The sequence below is a fragment of the Argiope bruennichi genome, chromosome 10 (genome assembly GCF_947563725.1).
Source record: "Argiope bruennichi chromosome 10, qqArgBrue1.1, whole genome shotgun sequence".
NCBI classification, from domain to species: Eukaryota; Metazoa; Arthropoda; class Arachnida; order Araneae; family Araneidae; genus Argiope; species Argiope bruennichi.
Window position 1 is genome coordinate 114,291,157 of NC_079160.1, and position 10,603 is coordinate 114,301,759.

At 30.7% G+C, this 10,603-nt stretch overlaps 1 long non-coding RNA gene across 1 annotated transcript; it reads right to left on the reverse strand.

Annotated features, from left to right (window-relative positions):
* Window positions 1-2,947: 2,947 nt before the first annotated feature.
* On the reverse strand, window positions 2,948-10,332 carry LOC129988060 (uncharacterized). Its single transcript, XR_008785624.1, has 3 exons — window positions 10,091-10,332; window positions 9,381-9,463; window positions 2,948-3,774 (listed from the first exon to the last, which is right to left on the reverse strand). It is a non-coding gene; the product is annotated as an uncharacterized LOC129988060 (long non-coding RNA).
* Window positions 10,333-10,603: the final 271 nt, after the last annotated feature.

Genomic DNA, 10,603 nt, shown 5'->3' on the forward strand with positions numbered 1-10,603 from the left:
AAGAACATCATTGGACGATACCGTTACGGTGGTGCAAGATTGCTCGTTTGGGAAGGAATTATTCTGGGTTCCAGAACTGACATACATGTTCAAATTGCAACCATGACAGGTCAAATCTATTGGGACGTCATTCTAGAACATGTACGCTTGTGTCGGGGCGTCATGGGCGCAGAATTCGTGTTTATGGATGACAACGCCAGTCCTCACCTTCGATCGCAAGATATCACCCGTATGAACTAACCAGCATTCTCAACGGATTTGAATCTAGTACAGCATGTGTGGGACATGCTTAGCCGACAGGTTACAGCCTCCTGCATTGACACCGTAATTTCGGAGAGCATTGCTTGATGAGTGGTGTAATATTTCCCAAGATCAGATCGATAATTTGATACTCAGCATGCCTAGGCTTTGTACGGCCTGTATTGCATCGTCCGGGAGACATACTGTGTATTAACCATCATACCAACCATGTAATATTGGTTTTTGTAAATAGTTTTTTATTATTATTATTATTATTATTTTCTCCTGGGAACCAAAAATTGTAATTTTTATTAATGATATCGAACTTAGCATCTTTTTTGCTTTCATTTTTTTTTTTAATAAATAGGTTTTACAAATAAGTCACATTTGTTTTGCTTCTGACTCTTTCTTTTCCTGAACTTGCATTATCCTTAATTTATGGACATGAGTGTTAATTGCATAATTGAAAAACATGCGTATAAAGTCATACTTCTGCATATTAGATTTTATATTCCCAATAATAAATCACAGCTATGAAATTTTAAGAAGGTACAAAATGTCACAGAAGAAAACTTATACAAGTTATAAGCACACACAATAATAAAAAGAAAGTATTTTAATTTGCAATATTTTTCAATAAAATACAAATTTTTATTGGAAACTTTTTAACTCATGCGTATAAAACATATTCACATTAATCAGCTGACTTCCCATGAAATAATTAATTAAGTCATCAATATTCATTTGTATGTTTGACAGAATACAAGATGATTATATAAGAAAATCCCAAATTTGCCGGTCCGTTAAAAGAAAAAAATCTTCTTGATTATCGGAATTCAAAAATAACAACTGAAAAATTGAATTCAATACTGTTATAATGCGAGTCCGTCCGGAAACACGAAGGATATCGAAGCAGTGCGATAACTCATCCACACATTTCTGCATGCCCGGTGTGAAGCTTTGAAAGATAGCGGTAATGCATGCAGGAGGATTCTTGACTCCCCCCCCCCTTCCTTCCTGAGACTAAACTGCAGGTGTTTGTTCCTTCGCAATCAAATGATGTTCATAACTTGAAACTTGCACATCTGCAGACTTTCAAAGCATGCTATCAGAGACTGAAAGGGTATGGGATGAGTGATCGTATCGTCTTGATATTGTTCATATTTTTGGAGGTGCTTCTAATGAACATTTATAACTGCATTGTTTAAGTTTTCAACTGCCATTTGTAATTCCGGAAGAACAACAACACGATTTTACTTTGTTTTGTTTTCTTCAAAAGCCCTGCAAAGTTGGAATATTCATTTAAGTATCATAATTGCCCAGTATAAAAACAGTGAACATGCATTAGGTGCTGTGTCATACAAAATAGAATTTCTAGAAGAGATTATTTCAATATCTTTAAGTGAAATAATAAGCCCCCCCCTTTTTTTATCTATGCTTTCTGAAACATTAACTTGCTAAAAAAATCTTTATTATAAGTCTTTCTCTTTAAAATGAGGTGAAGTTCACCCATTAGCAAGCGTTGAATATCAACTTTGAATCAGAAGCGTATTCATTTTCTATGATATGCTTTGCCAAATGTTTCCTGAAAGAAATGGAATGAGTTTATCTTATATTACAGAAGTCATATTTTTCGTATGCGTTGGTAAATATACTTTCAAATTTGAAAAGGCATATTTGCAGATGTCACATGCACGCGGTGACACTTTCGTATGCGTCAATAAATGTTTCTTTTTTGCAAATGTCACATGTATACGGTTTTTCTTCGTATGCGTTCGCAGACGTATGTTTAAATCAGAACGCTGAATAAATGGTTTATTTTTTTTTTTTTTTTTTTTCCAAATGGATCATTAAATGCAAGTTTTATCCACGCTGTTCAGAAAACACTTCACTGCGAATTTCACAAACATGCGGCTTCTCTTTCATATAGATTCGTAAAAATCATGTTAAAGTTAAAGTAGTAACTGCTTTGTTACAAAAATTCCAACCGCGAAGTCTTTCTTTCATTGCGCATCTTTCGCATGCGACAGTTAATGAGTTTTTAAAAATAAGCGCTGAGAATTGGCCTTATTATAAAATTCACATGTTTAGGGTTTCTCTCCCGTATGTGTATGTAAATGTCTTTTGAGACTCAAACTCTTCGAAAAAGATTTGTTACAATATCCACACTTATATTGTTTTTCTCCCGTATGCGTCCGTAAATGTGCTTTGAAACTCCTTTTATCCGAAAAGGGTTGTTACAAAATTCACATGTATACGGTTTCTCGCCCGTATGCGTACGTAAATGCATTTTTAAATCACCGTTCTGGGAAAAGGATTTCTTGCAAAACTCGCATGTAAACAGTATCTCCTGTGTATGCGTCTGTAAATGTAGGTTCAAATTCCCTTTATCAGAAAAAGTTTTGTTACAAAATTCACATGGATACGGTTTCTCTCCCGTATGTGTACGTAAATGTCTTTTAAAACTATACTTATCCGAAAACGATTTGTTACAAATTTCACATGCATATGGCTTCTCACCCGTATGCGTCCGTAAATGTTTTATCAAACTCCCCTTAGTCGAAAAGTGTTTATTACAAGATTCACATTTATACGGTTTCTCACCCGTATGCGTACGTAAATGTCTTTTGAAACATCCTTTATACGAAAAGGGTTTGTTACAACATTCACATGTATATGGTTTCTCACCCGTATGCAGACGCAAATGTACTTTTAAATTCCCGTTGCTGGAAAAGGCTTTCTTGCAAAACTCGCATGTAAACAGTTTCTCTTGTGAATGCGTCCGTAAATGTCTTTTGAAATCGGAAATTTTAGAAAAGACTTTGTTGCAAAAGTTGCAAGGGTGGGATTCCTCATTCATATGCGACATTAAATGAATTTTTAAATGAGACTGTTGAAAAAATGCTTCACTTAAAATGTCACATGAATACGGTTTCTCTTTTGAATGCATCACTAAACGTTTCTTTAAATTGGGAAACCGAAAAAATACCACAAAATTTGCAAGCATATGGTTTCTCCATAATAAGGCGAAAGAGAAAATTGCGGTTTTAAAGCACTTCTGTCTGCATGTCTAGAGAACGAGCCTCCTCTTTAATTAAAGGTTGACAGTAAAATTTTCACGGTGAATGCAATTAAAATGCTGCTGTCCATATATTGCAAAAATGAAATTTTTCCATTTGGTGAATCGAAAAGGAAAACTCTGAATGTAATTTTTGGAAGAATGTTTTATAACATGGGTTCATAAGAATAAAATTACTCTTATTTCTATGTGAGTAACAATACTCACATATATGCACTAATAAGTAATAAAAATTATGGTATGATTAGAATTTTCTAAACATATGTATTAGGGTATTTATTTTTTCATGGTTCTTCGATTCCATCGAGACATGTTGTCGCTGCAAGTTAGGATAGTGGATCTTCGAAAAGTCAAGCCTTTCTAATTGTTGCCACTTTTATTCAGAAAGATGTGATGATTTATTGGCTTTTTTTCATTAGCACATCATGAGGTTCGTGGAAACACAATCGTGAAATCTAAAAGAAAAAAAAAAATTCAGTGTTACATTTAGAGCTATTGAAAATGCAAAGAAAAAAAATTAAATAGTTGGTATTTATATATTTTATTAACTAGCCATCTGTTTAATTCATTAAAGAAATATGCAGAAGCACATGGCTGTTCGGTTTGATTCAGGAATATCAACAGAAATTTTGAAAAATGAATTATTGTATGTCAACCGATTCTAAAGCATCCCGCGCTTTTGCGCATGCGTTAAGATCGGTTTAATTTGGTAAAATAGGAGTGAGAGGAAAGAGGAAATGTTTACATTTAACAATTAAGTAAATTCCGAAAATGGCGCACATCCTTCCGTGTATCACCCCTTAGTGAGATTGAACCGCTGAAAAGTAGTCGTCGCAGAATACTGAAACGAACAGTGCACTAGAGCCTCGCTTAACGACCATCTTTCGTTTTCGAATCTTACTCGTAATGCGACACACTCATGAAATGAAACAACTTTCTCCATACAAATCTATACAAAATTGAACAACGCGTTCCATTCTTTAAAAAAAATACATTCAAAAAAATCAATAGCAACGTAATTTTTTATTTACGATTAGGATGATGCTTCCAGTACGGTGCTATTAAACTTTTCATCTTTCAACATTTCCCTAATTTCGCCAGGTTCTTGTTGAATATAGTATCTTTTAATCCCAACGTTAACGGAGAAACGTTAACATTTGGCGTAAAGTATAATATATATCAACATTGTTACCCAAAAAAAGTAGAACATACGCTTTTATTTCCTTACTTATTGTAATCAGAAATATGCTTTCTATTGAAAAGTTTCATCAAATAAGATATCAAATGTATGAAAATACTTGGCTTTCTTAGAGAAAGATAGTAAAAAGTTTTAAAAATTAAAATTTTATTATTTCTGCATCACACTGACATAGTAATGACAGAGCATTTTGATTAGTCAGCTGCACTTAGAGAAACAAAACGAATTGGCGAAAGCTCTGCAAATGTTGAGATTGCGGGTTCTGCTGAAGTTAAGTGGTGAGGAGGGAACAGTTGATCATTGATGATATCATCTAGGGGTAATGAACATCTATATGAGATAAAAGCGTTCAAAATATTGTGATTGGGGAATTTTGTGAAGTAGTTTTCCCAGAAAGAATGTGAAATATGAAGTATTTTTGCTATTTATCTCTAAACTGCTGGATGGTGGGGACTCGGGGAAACAAAATTTTTTGAAATTAATTCAGTGATTGTGGATGCCCAAAAGGTTGATTATTTTGCCTTATTAATGTAAATTTACTTAGTTATTCTTTTTTATTGTAAAAATGGATTTCCTCTAGAAGCTTACACTTCAAACTCTTTACTTCCAAAAAAACCAGAAATTTTGAAGAAATAGAAAAAAAAAAAAAAAAACTTATTCATATATATATAATTCTTAAAGAGATTAATCTTGCAAATAAACTTTTCCAAAGCCACAGAGTTTTCCACATACAATTTTCTTCCATCATTTGAATATCTTGCCTAACATTTGTTGTAGTTGATTTTGTGTGGACATTTCACAAATCAAAATCAGATCTCCCCAAATAAGTTTATAAAATTCAATGGCAAAATGAAATGAATAAATGAAGAAGAAAAATGACAAAATAGTATTGCATTTGAAATTAACTTCAACTAAACTCAAATATGAACATGACATTATTTTTCTTTTCACAATAGAAATTGACAAAAGGCCTCCTATATAAGATGTCTTAGTCTTCTCAGTTTCTTTGTAGAGCAATTAATAACTAGATGACAGATGAAAGGAGAATCATTGTGGTATAATACAAATAATATCAGTAATGTAATAAACAGTGCATGTAATCAGAAATAATCATTCCTTATTCATTCGAAATGAATATAAATTAAAAAAAACTATTAATAATATGTTTGCAGCAGCATATCATTAGCGGGAACTTTTTCATTATGTAAGAACATGATGTTTTGGTTGAAGAGTTTTGAAGACAGAAAATGCACTAGCAGAAAATAAAGAGTATGGTGTCCAAGACTTTCGTCCGAAGAAGCAGAAAGAAGAAAATGGGAATGAACGTAAATACGAGAAATGAGGTATCAAAAGATATATATACCAAATACCTAAATTTCACTGTCCTGACAAAGGTATCCCCAAATCTCTATCAAAATCTCATAGTAAAATTACTGAAGGGGAAAAAGCTATAAAATTAAAATATATTAAAAAGGAAAATTAACCAATTTACTGTGGAAAATTGACTTCGGAAAAAATCATAATACATAATAATGAGAATAAGATTTCATTCTGGTTATATAAAATATTACACATCAACAATGCTAAAATGAAGATTTGGTTTGGCATGAACACCCTAAACTTTTAATATCAAATTCTACTTGGCACTCTATGTTTATTATTATTATTATTATTATTTGAAAATCAGCCATTTATAATCAGTATAAAAAAATAAAACTTTTAACACTAATAATATTTAACTCTTTAGTTCTTTTGGTTTACAAATGGCTATTGATCTATTAATTTTACATTCTATATTGCAATGCAAAATGCAATCACATTGAGCCAAAATTCATATTACACCTAATCATCAGCATAAACCAATGAGTAGAATATTACATTTCAAAGATTTTCAGTAGCCTCTATATTATTCTGATAGAATCGATCTCTATACTATATAATACATACAAAAAGTTTTTGGCACCACACAATTCTATGCTGGGAAAGTAATTATAGCTCATTCTCTCTGCATTAGTTTTTAATTACAGAAATATGGAAAGAATATTCTTAAATTGATTGATTAAGAATATTCATAAAAAAACTACTTCCTACTTTATTCATTTAAAACTACTTCATTTTTATTTCATAAAAAAAAATGAAGTAAAATTTAACTATTCATAGAAGAATAGTTAAGAACCATAATTTAAATATATCAATAAAATTAAAACTTATAAAAAATAGCATATAGGACATTGAAATAACTATTAATGACATTACAATGTTTTGTGCACAAGAAAGTCATGACTAATTCTTCAATAACTGCAAACTTTCCCTTCTGCATAAGATTATTTTTCCCCTCTCCTTATAATATAATATATATATAAAATTAAATTGTTCACTGAAGTATTAATTAAAAAGAAAAAGAAAGAAATTTAGCTAAGTATGTTTATATAGAAAGTTTCATAAAATTTTTCAAATAATGATAATATTTTAAACAAAAACTGCTTGTGCTGCAAGATGCCAATATTTCACTATTTTAAAATTCATGAACACGAATGAAGCATAGTTGCAAGAGTTGTCCTTCAGCAGCATTTTTTTTAATGTTTCCTTTTTACTTTCTTGTATAAAAGAATTGTAATTGTATACAAGAACTGCATTGTGTAAAAACATTGTAATTGTCCAAAAATTCTAACTTGAAATTTTGATGAATCCAAACATTTTAGACTTCCATGAACTCAATGAAGGCATTTCTGGAAAATGTCCATCTGTCTGTGACAGAGGTAACTAAAAAATACTTTAGGCTAGATAGATGAATTTTGGCACATGGTCTTAACTAGGGATTGCAATATCGGAACAGAATTTCAATACCGGTATTCGGTATTTTTTAGATCTTAATACCGGCATACCGGTTTTAATACCAGTATTAGAAATTTTAGAAAAAGAAAAAAAACACAGGTGTTTCTTTGTTGTTGTTTTGCCAGTTTTATTAGAGAGTGTCTATCTGTCTGTGACAGAGGTAACTCAAAAATACTTTAGGCTAGAAGGATGAATTTTGGCCATCCAGAGGAATCTTAATCCATCCAGAGGAATTCTGTCTGTCTGCCTTTTCATGTATAAGATAACACATTAACTACAACACACAGAGAGCAAGACAGATAATATTTGGTAAACAGATTTAAAATCGAGAGTGTAGACATTCATCAAATTTTGAGTCAAATCTAATTAGCATTTGACTGTCTGTCAATCTCTACTTTCAGAAACATATAAATAGAATAATTTTAAAATGTAAGGACTATAATATATCAAAATTGTCATGTAATTTTGTGATTACAACTGTAGCTTTCTATTAAATTTTTTGCTTTGATTGTTTGAGGAGAACATGTCTGAAGCACAAATTAAATTTCTGGATTGTATTAATGTCATGCTAGGTAATAATTACCAAAACACTTCCCACTGAGGATATCAAGATAAATTCACACCAAAAAGTGCTAAATTCAATTAAAAGTGCTAAAGGTTAATATTTCATAACTATGCAAGGCATTCTCTGGGATAATATATTTATAAAGAGTAGACAAGAAAGTTTTGCAGGAGATCACTCCCAATGGTTTGGTGTTATCTACAAAATTTTTTCATTAATTTTGTTAATGATGTGAAAATAAGTTTGAATTGAAAATAACAATAATCTATAAGGTTTAATTAACCATGACCCAAGATGAGGGTAAAAAAAATATTCAATGCATTATTTTTTTCAGGATCTAGTTGGAACCATTTCTTAAAAAAATTCTAACAATTTAGAGATAAGAAGAAAAAAATGTATCTTCTTATTTCTTAAAATTTTACACCCTTTTGTAACGCACACGTGTTTTGCCTGCTTCAACCACTTTTGCCTTAAAAGAATTGGACCCTAATCATTCAGATAACATTACATGTAATTGCATTCTTTAATATTATTTTATAAAAATGTTTTCAATTCTGTTTTATTTCATGTACTAACTTTGCCTTAATCAAATGAGTGTTGAAGATTTTTCAATTAATTTCTTCCACTAAATTCAGCAAACTATGGCTTTAGAATTACTGTATTTAATTTTAAATTATTTTATTCAAGTTTGAAACATTAATTAAAATGTGTCTGGAATGGTGTCCCATATAATAACTGATTAATACATTTTAGTCTGTATAAATATTTAAAATTTCAGTAAGAAAATTATAAGGAAAAAAATTAAAATGAAAAAAAAAATGTATTTAATCAAACTTTAGTTTTCTTTCAGACTTCTCAAAAGCCAAAAATAAATTTTTGAATGACCTAACTTTACCTGGTGTAGATATTTAAAAACTGCTGTATGCCAGGCAGATGAAATTTGATAAGGGGCCTTGGAACATACAAAGTATTGATTTCAATCTTATTTTGGTAAAAATATGTGTACGGATAGTTTGTCCATCCATCCCATGGTAATGCTAACAAGATCATTCTAAAATACAGAATTAGACAGAATAAATTATGAAAAAATTATTTTTTTACAATCTAAATTTCAATTTGTTCTATCAGCCTATAATTTTCAAATATGAATATTGGACATATTAAAATTTATATTTAAACTAGAGTAAATATTTAAATGTGACATTATAGATTTATAGCAGATTGTTATCAAATTATTTTTACTTTCATAACTATTTTAATTCTTAATAATTTGCTTTCTGCTAAATAACTTTCCTCAGTAACTCAAAAATAATCATACATGAAATATTCAAAAAAACCAATCATACATGAAATATTTTTACTATGAATTTGCTGTTCCTTTAAACAATTTTTATTCATATCAAATAAAAATTCATTTTAACAATAGAACTGAAAGTAATTTATAGTTGAAAAGGAATATAACTTACTCAACAAATGATATGGTGGAGACTTTTTTCACATAAAGCTTTTAAGTGCAAACTTTTTAGGAATGCATCAGCGAGGAACAAATCTGGAAAAAATAACAATAACATTAGATTTATCAAAAGTGTGGCTCATTTAGTAAGAACCCAATAATGACATGATTTGTCAAACTGAAAAATACTTAACTAAAAATCAAGTATTAAAAGATAATTAAGGAGATGTAATCAGAAAAAAATATATACTTTTTCGAAATAAATTTTATAAATAGCTTCACTCAAACATAGCAAGGCATTTGTTTCAAGAAGGCAAGTTCCTTTGCCTTCTTTTAAAATATTCCAGATTACTTTTGTATTGTAATATTTATACAGCCTTAAAAAAATCTTCGGTACTTTTCCATTATACCGGCGCAGGCGATAAAGTTGCTAATAATGACATAACCAGCGCCAATGGAATGGCGCCTGCTGGTAACCTTTGGCCGCTTGTCTGCTTGGTGTGATTTGTTCCGCGACTGTGTGCTATCGCCAACATGTCTGCTTGGCTATAAATACTGAACTGAGGTATACTGAGAAAGTACCAATTCTTCATATGTACAAAATACTGTACCTCAGAAATCTAAAGCATCAGTTAGCAAAGCTATAAGTAAACAAACAAAATTCCTTCAAAATAAAGCAGAAACATTTAAAACCAAATCAATAATTAAAAGAAGAGTTCTTACCTTACTGTGAATGGTCAGGATGTCGCCAATTCGTTTATCTTTCGTATCGCTACTTCTAACTACTGTTAACGGTTCTCTGGTAAACCCTGAGTGAAGTGGTATGCGCAGTAACGTATTTTTTACATCGTACTGATACATGCGTTTGTTATGGATATATCAAAAATTGGTAAAAATGAAGTTAAGGATTGCTGCTCCAAGGATGCCAAATTGCCAATAAAGATAGCGAACAACTTAAACAAAGACTTCTGCCGAACAGTTACGGATACCAACATCCGCAATATAATTATGATTTTTTTAATGATAAGTATTATAATTTTTATTTTAATCTGGCATTTATTTAATCTGAATCCGAGATTTCTAGTTTAATTAATTTAACCTTTGGGATCACTATCGCTGCTAATCATAACAATTTTGAAGAAGTTTTTCAAACTGGCTGTACCGGTCTGTTGTGTAAAGAGCAAATTTTAGATCACTTGATTAGTGGTGACGAATATTTTATGAGCGGTTATTAAG